Genomic DNA, 13,080 nt, shown 5'->3' with positions numbered 1-13,080 from the left:
CCTTGTTTTGATCATTTGTAATACACCTATAATCACCAACGGGTGTGAGTGACAGAGGGGCTGGACCAATGGGATCTGACAGAGCTGACGGCCTGCACCTGATAAGGCAGGACAAAACTGAAAAATGTTGCTGCATGGGGATCCATGCGCTGATTAGGCTTGTGTTCGATTCCTCCGAGTGCCGATTCATCAGTGTCCACTGGCACCCGTTTACCCGGTTCTCGGGTGTCAATGTGGTCACATCGCTGCCGGGACCTCGCCAATCTCTGTCGCACAAAATCAGTGTCTGAGAGAGCCGGTAGCTCACCCCTGCCCCAGTCAAACACACAAACACACACACACACACGCACGCACACGCACGCACACACACACACACACACACACAGTAGAGCCCTGCCCCTAATCACAGCAACAAACACGATAAACTGTGTACACTAACCCTGCCCGTAGCCTACACGTACAGACCACACACAACTTCATCTGAAACTGACCCCCCACACAGACACACACACAAATACACACTAGTCCATTCTGAGATATAACCCCCACCCCCCCTCCTGAAGTGGCTTGGTCACCAATCAGGACCACTTTGTCAAGGCACAGGTAACCGTGACGACTCTAATCCCTCGGCAATCAGCCGGTCATTCATCACAGCCGAGGGAGGGAGAACGAGAGGTAGAGAGAGAGAGAGAGAGAGAAGGAGGAGAGGGAGGGAGGAAAAAAGGGTGGAGGTGGGGGGTGTCACAGACAGGGGCAACTGTGCAGACAAATGGCCCCAAAAATTCAGTATTAATCAGCAACTGATTTGCTGCCCCTTTAAAGCCAATACCACTTAACGACTGGAGAGAGGGAGAGAGGGAGGGAGGGAAGAAGAGTGTGAGCCTGAAAACAGAGACAAAACTGGAGAAGAAAGACTATGAAAATCAAGTGAAGGAATGAGCGAGAGAAAGACTGGAAGAAAAAAGAAAGAGAGAGGAAAGAACCTTATTGGAGTTTAATGTTGCATTAGGTGTTTGGTTTGTGACATAGTAAAATGCTGTGTAAGGTGCTAACACACACACACACACACACACACACACACACACACACACACACAGTAGTAGCCCCCTGTTGATTTGTCACTGGAGTTGATCAATAGCTGTGATGGAAACAGAATCAGCTCAGATGGATTAAACGTCCCAGTGGCTCTGACGTTATTTTCCCATTAAGAGAAGGCTAATCATTACAACACACACGCACACACACACACACACACACACACACACACACACACACACAGGTTCACAAATTTAAACACACACTGGAGAACATACATATGCATACATCCCTACTGCACTGCATGGATGCAGTTTCATATCCATTTAAGCACAGTTACCAACATAAACAGGACTTTATAGACATCGTGGCATGTCTGAAAACAAACACACACACACACACACACACACACACACACACACACGCACACTGGCTGTTAAAGAAGCTGTGACTACAGCGCTAACAGTGTGACTGTATTGATCCAAGCTTGTTTCCCTCAACAACACACACTTTGGTCTTAAACAAAACCCCACTCATTCACTTTAAATGTCGAGAAAGTAACACATTATACTTCTGTCACATTTCATTACCCACATAAATCCTATAAGAAATAGACTGGAAATTAATCTCTCTGGGTTATTTCCCATGCAATGTTATAAAATAATGTTGATTAGAAGATTAAAAATGAAGAAATCCACACAGAATAATTATTTTGTGTGTAATCATTTTCATTTATGTAAATTGATCCACAGTGCTTGCACTTCAAGCATCACCTCACCTGAAATATGAAAATATTTCACCTCCGGTGGTGTCTCGCCAAGCAAATAGATTTGTATGTGCCAAGTTATTTTAAGATTTAGACTCCACTGTATTGGAATGGAGCTAAAAAATCTGAAACAATGATTAAGATGGTTGATAAATTAAGGGACAAAAAAGATAAAACAAATAGTATCTTTGAAAGGTCTTGGGTATTGGGTTTGATTAACTGGGTTTAGATCTGATGGCTGAGGAGGCCATAGCATATGATTCACACCATTTTTACACTCACCAAACCATCGCGAGTGACCTCTCGTGCCCCATACGGAAGCACCTGCTTTGTTTGTGTGTTTGCACGGCTACGACTAGATACTATCATTTTTTTAACCTTTACCCTTTAGCATAAGACTGGTGTCCCAAAAAATCTCATGGAAAGACCAAAACCAACAGTAGCCGGGTTTCCATTGCAGTTTTGTGCAAAATAGAAGCAATTTTAAGGGGGGAGTTGACAAAACACAACTGCAGATGCTCTGTGTTTGCATTGAGTGATGTTATGTGAATAAAACCTGGTTTTCTCCACTTGAACTATCATTCCAATTACACGTGACGATGGATTTCAGCAGTCTGATTCTCCCTGGGGCAAGATACAGCAGGCGCTACGTCTTGAATGCAAAAGAAGTATTTGCATTTCACTTTTGCGAAATATTGCTTGGTTGAATAGTCAGAAAAACCATCTCATGCGAGCGTACTATACGTTTTTCTGCAACACTAATTCACGTGTTTCCATTACTCATTTTTAAGTTTGCAATTTGAAATTGCGCATTAAGCAGGTTAATGGAAACGCACCTAATGTGTTTGTTCGTCTCTCAACACTCCGTCAGCCCCAAACCATTCATTCTTATAAAAGACGCAAAATCTTTAAATGGGTCAGATATATATGGTTTCATTGTTATTTCAGAACTTCCTGAAACAGCTGGGAACTGTAGTCGTCACTTAGACAGGAGTAATCACTGCATTTGTTTGGGACTATTTTCACGCGCGCATTAATACACACTAGTGAATATTTACAGCACCAGGACAGCGCACATTAGTGGGATGAGGGAACATATCACTCATTGCATCAGTGTTGTTCACTGATGTGTTTTTAATATTTTTTGGACAACAGAGCAGCTCCATAGCAGAGTAAGCTGGATCAGGCTTTGGGTACACAGACCTGTGAGCTTGATAAATGTATTATTGGTATTGTGTCTTTTCATGAGATTTGACAGTAAGAAAAACATTGAATGTCACAAACATATTCCTCTGACATTACCTCATCAGCAACAAAAATCAAGTTAACCCCGCCGGCAGAAGGTGGTTTTAGTGTGAGTTAAGTGTAAAGAAGTAAATGAGGTAGATATATGGCCAAGGATGCTGAGGTGAGATGATACATTATACGACGTACGATGCAGAAAAGAACATGAGGCAGAGAGAAAGAGAAGGAGAGTGATAGCTCTGCGGGGAGGAAGCCTGAGACCATCTGCTGTTGGCTACCTGCTGTTCTCCCTCTCTCCTCGCTCACCTTCCCTCTCTTCTTTCTCCCCAATTCCCCTGCAGTCTATGAAGGAGCTCAGTCAGTTAGCCTCAGAGAGTCGGCGTATACACACCAGGGACTCCACACAACACAATGCACGTACACAACAAAGGCACACAAGAAGCTTTCCGTTTCAGTTAGATTGTGACTTTATATTTCATATTCATGTCTCTACATTGTCATTGTTGCCCTGCTGCTCCTTTACCTCGAACATATATGCCTCTTTTTTTTCACAAATATGCAAACATGACGCACACACACATACATTCACAACAAACACAAAACACACACACAAAACACACACACACACACACACACACACACACTGTGAGAGGGTCTCTCTAATGGATTCTGAAGATTCCAATTTCCCCTCTGCCACCAAAGACAGAAAATCCTCTGAGCTCAATTACCCCTGTCTCACACACACCAGACGAGACCACATGCGCACACACACACACACATGTGGACACCTCTTCACACACACACATGCACACACACACACATATCCATGCACACCGTAAGCCACTGTGACAAGACGAGAATCACACAATCAGAGTCACGCAAGCAAACTGAGAGGAGTATTAGTCTAAGGTAGATTTTATGTGATAGGAGAGAACAGGATGAGGGAGAGGGAGGAAAAAATGAGGGGTTGTTGGGAGGTGAGACATGGGGGAGAGGGGAGGATACACAAAAGAGGGAGATGGTGGGATAGAAGATGGCAAGATGGGAGGATAGGATCGAGTGAAAGATGCAGAGAGAAATATGGGAGCGAGTAAAACTGCAAAGCCAAAGAGAGATGTTGAGGAGATATAAGAGCAGACCGGAGAGGAGGTGCAGGCCTCTGGCTTTTACAGAATCCACTCTTCCAGAAACCTTATTAAATTCTACAATTAGCTGAACGTCTCAGGCTATAAATAGGCTCACTTTTCCCATTCCCTGATGTCAGTCAGCAGGCCAGGCTTCGACTGTGGGGGAAACAAAACAATTTAAATTATAGCGCGGCTCTCTCTTTGTCTGGCCACCCTTTTAACGGGATAATTACTAGTCTATTCATTCGCGCTCAGCCAGGGCGATATATCACCTCACTGTGCAGCGGCCCCGCTTTCTGTGATAAACGTCCTTTACTGGGGATGTGGGGAAGGAGGGGAGGGGGAGGCTGAGGGTTAACGTGTGCCCGTTGATATCAGCTCACTGTCTGCCGCTGGCTTTCACCAAAAGCCTCGTCCGCTAGATTGAATAGCCTCCTGCCAGAATCTGGAGAGCACCAGGAGTGCTGCACCTTGGTTTCCAGAGTGACACCGACACCTTCCCATGGGGCCCGGCGATGAGGAAATGAGCGAGAGAGGGAATGAAAGGGAAAGAGAGGGAGCGAAAGGCATCTATTATTCAGCACGGCCCCGACCCCTGCATACGCACGCCATTAAAAATAGGAAATCCATAGCGGAGACAAATGGCTTCTAAATGAAGCGCTACAGGAGGAGAGTGGAGATAGGGACCCCTGTCACATGCGCTTTAATTGTCTCCCGGGGCGATAAGAGGATTTATCAAATTCATCGTGCTGTTAGGCCTAGGACGACGAGTGGTTGGAAAAACAGTGCAGCACGTGTTTGTTCCTTCAAAGATACGCGCCATGACACAGCAGTGGTGAACAATTAGAGCGACCATAAATTGTGCCAAGCCGACACAACTCCAGTGCAAACTGACTGTAATGGTTAAATAAAGCCCAGTGCATGGGCTGCTCTGTTGTAAATTTAAAAAAGAAAACATGAGAAACAAGGAAGGAGTTGCTCAAACTTCCTGCAGAAACAACAAGCTGTGATTAAAACCCATTTACTGGTAGGTATGGGACTACACTTAGTAGGTACTTTACACTCAACCGATGACACCGACAGAGGAATCAGTGCCTTCATCACCATAAACTTTCTCCAGCAGCAGAAGCGAAAGCTGCTTTGTCATGAGCCGAGCAGCTTTCACCTTAAAACCCTCTAATGTTCAGAGACTCGTTTGATCTTTCGAACATAACAAGCTCTTCCCTCCCATAAAGGCCACAGGAGTGGAAGGAGCTACTGACATAGATGCTTTTTAAAATGAATTTTCTACTGCTATAATGGTGGCAGGTGACGTTTAGAGCCAAATGGAAGGACTGGGTGCAGATGTGACATACAGGGTTAACCTCAGAGATACTTCCAAAGTGATCCAGACTTACGGAGATGTGTTTTAGGGCTGTTTTAGTATAGTTTACTAATTCTCACAAATGCACATAATAACATCCAAAAGTTACAAGATAAGACTGGTGATGTTAAATTTATTTTGTGTCAATCAATCGTACGAAAAAGCCAAAACCAGATGATTCCTCTGTGCCTTAGAGCTGCAGTGTCAAAAAACCATTAAAAACACATCATTGAGCCACAGTGTTGCACTAGGTGACATTATTACACTGAATGTGGGGACTGTAGTTTAAGGTCAGTCCCACATGCATCATCCTCCTGCTGCAAAAAGATGAATTCATCCGCAGCTCAAAACAGTTCCCAACAAATGTATACTATATACTCCTGTTTGATAGAGGTTTGTTACAAACTACAGTGCCCAGCTATTTTAGGAAATGACTTAGTCTTTTTTATTTAAAAAAAAATAAGAAACAGAATATTTGTGACTTGTTTTCAAGAAGTTACGGCCTTAGTAGGAACAACCTGAGTGCCACAGACAGGAGCAGGACGTTCGAAGGTTTAGTGTGACACATTGTTAGTTTTGGGGTTTTTTTGAGGATTTGTTGACAATAAAAATATAGAATGATGCCAATTTTATTCTTTAACATCAAGGGTTTTATTCTAAAGGTTTTTCAGGAAAGATCAGCATCAGGAAATATATCAATCAATTGTTCAAAACCACAAGTAATACCATTAAAAAGGACCCCACCATACCTGCACTTCTTTAGCTTAATTCGCTTTATTTTCATGCAAGAAATGTCATGTCAGTTTAGTTGTTAGTGAAATTCAGACTCATAAGATCATAATTCCATGTGCTAATCTAAATCAACGTTTTTCGACAAACAAATCCCTGCTGCTTGTCTCCAATTTCCATTTACATCAAACAACGTGACGTGTGCTCTGCATTTCGGGATAAAAACAGCAGCTACCAGAGACTGAGATTCTAATTTGGTGTCATGCTGTTTTTATTTTAGCTCTTGATACACATGCATACGTGCGCCCCATATTTGCTTTCACAGAACGCAGAGGCATGCAGCATACGTGGTTCTGTTGTTGAGACATTATAAATGACCCCATTAAAATTAATGACAAAAGTAATTAGAATTTAATTAGAAAATGAGCACTTTTTATGATCGTCACAATTAACCCCAACTGATGTTAGAACTGACCCTGGTTGTGGAGCAGATTATGCCACTCTTCCCCTCTGTTTTAGATGCCAGTGCGTTTCTCTTTTCAGATTACCCAGGATGCTTTGAATCAGACAGATATGGGTGCTCTGGATCCAATTTGAAGTCACTGGTCTAAATAACCACAGATTAATGGAGTAATAAACCAAAAACGTTTCAGCAGTCCCTGCTCTCATTTAGAGTTGAATTTAGGAAGCAGTTCCTTCTTTAAAACCCGTCTGTGAGTTATTGTCAGGAGAAGAGACGGAAAGAGAGTAGGAGAGAAAAATGTATCGACAAAGAAAGAGAAAAGTATTTTGTTTAAGTGGAAATTTAGATGAGGGCAGAAAAGCGTGTTTGGGTTTGCATCCCAGGTAGAATGTATATGTGTGTGCGTCTGAGTGTGAGGGTGTGTTCTGTCTTTTGTGATGGATGAATGACAGTCGGCATGGCAGCTCATCTCCTCTCAGGCGGCTGGGTGACAGAGAGAGATGTTACAGCGCAGAGACAGCACAACCAGCCACACTGGCAGGCAGGTGTCAGACACACACACGGACACACACACACACACACACACACACACACACACACACATGTCCAAAGCATGCACTTGCATGCAACATCAAGATCCCCGTCTTTCCTCGCTGGCTTTCACCTGCCTCCTACTTCACAACCTCTGTACACCTGTGTCTACCTGTCTCCTGCACCCATCCCTGCCCCCCCTCCTCCACCCTGTCCATGTACCCTGTAAGTGAGCTGTCTCTTTGCGGGCGGCGGCCTCCTCGTCTGCTTCGTAGCCTCAGACCTGAGCCTGTCAAATGCTTACCCCCCTCCAGATACCTCCCATCCCAATCAATGGGAACACCATGAATATTTCACACACCTCAGGCAGGCGAGGAGGAGGAGAAGGAGGAGTGTCCCGGTCGCCTGGGGGGGAGGAGAAATAGAGGAATGGAGAGGGGGATGGTGGTGGTGGAGGGTTTGGGATGGAGGGTGATATAGGCTGTCAGGGCGCCAGTGTGGTGGAGAGATGGGGCTTCTCTTCCTGAGTCAGACAGGGCCAATAACTCATTAGAGAGAGAGAGAGATGTAGAGGTGAAGATGTGGCAGAGAGGAAGCGAGGAGGAGTGGGAGATGAGAGGAGAGCTCCTCGCCACAAAAGCAAGGAGATTTTTTTGTTCCCTCCATCTCTCCTTTTGCCTTTCTCAACCTCCTTCCTACTGTCTCTCCTCTTTTTGCTACCAACCTTATCCTCCACATCTCTCTTTTTTTTTATTACCCCCCACCTTCCACACACACACACACACATACACACACACACACCCACCCCTTCCCCTCTTTCCCTCGGCAACTCCTGCGAAACCCCCAACCCCCACCCCCACCCCCCTCTCCTCTCCTCCCTCCTTCCATCTGTCTTTCTTGCTGCAGTGCCCATGCTGCCAGGCAGTATAAATCACATCTCTGGGCTTGGCTGCAATGGGCCTGAAAATAAAAAGGCATAAAAGTGTCGGGATGAGCTACGGGCTGAGGGGGAGAATTCCTTTATGATGGGTCTAAATCCTCCACCCGCCCTGCATCCTCCCCTACACACACACAGACACACACACACACACACACACACACACACACACACACACACACACAAACGCACACAGATTGGTTGTATACGCATGCACATGCACAACATACGTCCCTACTCTGAAATTATCCCCCCAAACAGCAGCAGTTTGGATCTCTCACTCTCTCTCTCTCTCTCTCTCTCTCTCTCTCTCTCTCTCTCTTTCATAGACACCTGTGCAACACACATGCACACACACACCCGTGATCAGAATTGAGACATCCTCTCTCCGTGCTCTGCCATTAAAGGGACAGTTCAACTAAAATTCTAGTCTGTCTCTGTCATCTGCCCTTGCTCACATTTCTCTATGAGCGTTAGCAGTGGCCGGGGAGACAAACTGCTCTTCTTTTTTACCCCCAAAGAGCAGAAAAAAGAGATGAGGGATGATGGGAGTGTCACCTACAAATTGGTACCAGTTCATTGCAATTGATTCAAATGTGCAAAGGCAGGATGAAAGAGGGGCTGGGGTACGTTTAAGCCCTTTGAGGTGGTTCAGCTCTTGTTATTACTGATGTAACTGCTGTAGGAATGTAGATCTATAAGTTTTCTACAAAAATGAAACATCTGTCATTTGGGGAAAAAAAGTGGACACCAGCCCTTGCGAAATGACGCAGAAACTAGAAGTCACAGGTGATAGAAGGATAATGCCTCAGCAGACAGGGACGTTCATATTTTTTGGGGCATCAAATGATGAATTTTCTTCACAGAATTGATATACAGGGAGCTCTTCTGAGGTTTATTCTAGTATTGATGAGAGGTAAATGCAGTGGATGTGAAAGTAAATGTGCACCAAGTACATGAAGCCGTCCTTCTACACTGTCTAAGATGGATTTTACAAAGGTTTTAAGCCTGGATTATAGCACAAAGCACTGTCACTTCACTGTGTATAATGGTAATTGTGGACAATTTATGATCTCTCCGGTCTCCATCTATGTATCGTTCTGAGTAAATAAACCAATAAAAAATGATTGAGATGGCCTATAACATATTGAAATGAACCTGCTGGCAGAGATGCATTGTAAAGGTTGTCTAAATGATTATAGGAATGAAGATGGAGGTGAGTGAAAGCACGGCGAATGGGCAACTCCATCACCTGCAAAAAAATCAACCTATAGCTCTGAGTTCTCCTTTAATCTACGTCCTGATGTGCACTTTGTCAATTCTATTAGATCACGCTGCGTGGGGTTCGAGCACACACACGTACACACAAATAGAGTGATGATGATAATGGTGAGCACCTCCCAAGGTGAAGCCTATTCAGTCACAGTGGGAGCCATCTCAGACCTAATTATGCTTGGTTTGGCGTTTTAACTGTATTGATCAAAACGCTGAAACAAACGAGAAATGCTTATCAAGCTGGAAAAGAAGAGCCCTCAGGAGTTGGTGTGCGTGTGCGTGTGCGTGTGCATGTGCGTGTGCGTGTGCGTGTGCGTGTGCGTGTGTGTGTGTGTGTGTGCTACGACGGGAGTGAGTGAGAGTGATGGCATAGGTCTGAGAGGTGGTGAGATATTGGTGGTTATAAAAAATTGCAATTCTGAGGTTTTGAGTTATTAATTACAGCCTCCCCTCCTTCACCCCTTTTTACCAGCCATTAGAAATACTGCCACACACACACACACACACACACACACACACACACACTGTATGCACCCACGTATTTCTACACATATATGCTCATGTATGCAAGCCTCAGGACATGCACAAACACACACACACACACGCAGGATCGTGCACACACTCCCTCACACAAATTAGCTCGTCCATACCAGCACTAAGTGCACAATACCCTGCTCTGATGAGCAAGCTCCCGTCGACCTTGGAACTCTCTGGAAAGACAATGCAAGGGGAGCCATGCTGTGAAAGGGAGGGGGTGTGGGTGGTGGGAGTAGATAAGGTGGAGGGAGGGATGGAGAGAGGGTGACAATAGATGAGAGGAGAGAAGGAAGGAGGGAAGGAGAGCAAGAGAGAGAGAGCGAAAGTGAAGCTGCTCAGTATAGGGCAGGAGGGCAGCGCTCCCTCCCTCCTCTCCATCTCAGCTCATCTTGAATGCAAATGTGGTTTCTATACGGTTCCTTTGTGCCGCTTCTAACTGCTCCAGAGAGAAGCAATTACAACTGCTCCATTCACTCAGAGAGAGAAAGACACGCATGGATAGAGAAGGGTAATTAATAAAGAGATAGGAGGGATGAAGGAGGAGGTGAGCACATACCTGTGGAGGATCGTCACATAGGACTGGAGCAGGATATTGACATGCACAGACATCGACATGAGGCTGACCTGGCTCATAATTTCTGACTAACTACTCCACGAAAGGTCAAAGGTGAGAGGTCATTATCAATAGCATCATTAGTGTTATGTGGAGTGTGTGTAATACAGAATTACACTGTGTTGCCCTCAGTAAATATGTCACCTTTATCTTACAGTTGTTATTTCCCCAATCACTCCTTTGGAGAAGTGAACCCAGAGAATTTATTGAATCAGAAGAACGCCACCCGGGGATGACATCACCCTCGATTCCTCTCCATCTTTCTGCAGACAGATAGTTGCAGTGCCAGTGCCGTATCCTGTTGCAGTCACAGTGGCAGGGTGGCGCTGCAAGGTATGGTGGGAGTTTTTATGGCAGTCATTTGGGCCGCTAATATGTCATCTCCATTAGCCAACTTTTAACACTCGCAGATAGATGGCCCTGTGACATTTATCTGCGCGCCGGTCGTATTTTAGCTGTTAAATGGCTGGTGATGTGCGGAGTGCGTGCAGAATGAGTGTGTGTGTGTGTGTGTGTGTGTGTGTGTGTGTGTGTGTGTGTGTGTGTGCAAAGGTGGGGTGGGGAAGGAAGAGAGAGAGAGATGCATTGACTTTTAATGATGCTCTGTGCAATAGCACTTTAGAGGTAATAATCACAAATACAATGCAAGTCATAACCTTTGACCCTCTTGCCTGGCGCAAAAAAAAAAACATAAAAAAAAAAAAACCCAGGCCTCCTTCCTCAACAGTTAGACAGCTGAGGTACAGTGAAGCAGGCCTGCAGCGTCAGCAGGAAAAAAAACACCCAACTACATCAGAGAACAGCTAATTAACTTAGCCGCCTGTGGAGAGAGAAAGAGAAGGAAACTGAAAAATGAAAGAGAGGAAAGAGGAAGAGTGATGGAAAGACACAAAGTAAGCGCAGGCGCAGGGTGAGAGTTTCGCAGGCTAATTGCTCATATGGATTTTGCCATTGTTGGCTTTTGTAGGGTCAAGGAGGTGAAGTCCTTCCCTGCGGTGGCTTCAGGTGAAACTCTAAATGAGCTAATAATTTAGACTCATAAACTAACACTAATATTGATGGCCGCCACATACACCGAAAAGCATTAGAAAGATTCCCTACCATAAAACAGCTGTAAATATGATATAAGATCTCGTCATGTAACTCGTCACGTACAGCGGGACCTTCCCCACCCCACCCGCCTCACCCACCCCCACCCCCACGTTACACATAAAAAATACCATCCACTGCTCTGCATCAAAAAGCTGAGAATGTGTTCCGTGTCATTTTATGCGTCGCCTACGGGAGCTCGGTCACCTGTCCAGAGGCACTGAAGTTGACTAATGTGACAGAAAATTAACAATTAAAAATATCACACGGGCCCAGAGCCACTGCAACGTGGTGCGTTCACAACTCAGTGGACACCCTAATTGCTTTGAAATACAATTGAGTTTGGGCTTTGTTTGGTGTTTTGGAGGTATGAAGCGCATCAATGCACACTGGAAATTGAGTTATAAATTACTGAGCTGAAATAGACATGTACCATGAATACTCAATATCCAAATGCTAGATGTTCTCCCCTACAAAAAGGCAGATGCGTGCATGTACTCACGCACACACACACACCGACACACACACACACAGGATGCCACTGCATGTAGTTGCATTTCATTTTGTCAGAAAATTGACTGGCTCTGAACCAAACAATGCATGTGTGTGTGTGTCATGCTGTATGCCTCTCATGGAGGTTGGCGTTGATAAGGTCAACCTTAACAGCAAACACAGATGGAGAGCTCCGACCACAAACCGGTGGGACTCAGAAAATGACAGAGGATGAGGGGAAAAGAAAATGTTCATTCATCTACAGCTTTCCCAACAGGCAGTACATATATATGTGTGTGTGTGTGTGTGTGTGTGTGTGTTCACAGCTGTCAGTGTGTTTTCAGACACTGTGTGTATGTACTGTATGTATCTGGGTCTGTGTTTGCCGTGTGAATACAGCTCAGTGGCTGGTGCGTGAAGTCAGTGACAGCTTCATTATGGCTTGTGCGCACAGGGAGACAGCACCATCCAGGGGAAGGAGAGAAGAGGACAGAGACACGGGACAGGCCAGGTTTACTGTTGGGCCGGCCCACGTCAGTCCAGCAGTTTGTGGAGGAAAGTGGGGGGAGAGATGGAGGGGACAGCTGCTGTCTCCTTTAATGAGTCTTTGCTTCGTTCATCAGCTTGCAATTTACAGGGCTGTCCAGCACCCCCCCCCATCCCCCCCATCCCATCCCATCCCATCCACACACATATCCCTGTAATACACACACACACACAGTTTGAGGCTGTCTTGTTTCTCTCAGGTGATACGCAAGAGCAGTCTGTAATAGTTAAATTAATTTGCTGTCTTCCTTTAATTAGACCCATCTCACCTGGGAGGGCTGTGACACAGGGCTGAAGTGTGACCAGCGCTGGACCTCTCCTCGTCGATATCG

The sequence above is a fragment of the Seriola aureovittata genome, chromosome 16, assembly GCF_021018895.1.
Source record: "Seriola aureovittata isolate HTS-2021-v1 ecotype China chromosome 16, ASM2101889v1, whole genome shotgun sequence".
NCBI lineage: Eukaryota > Metazoa > Chordata > Actinopteri > Carangiformes > Carangidae > Seriola > Seriola aureovittata.
The sequence above is the reverse complement of the archived record's forward strand: the minus strand, read 5'-3'. Positions refer to the sequence as shown.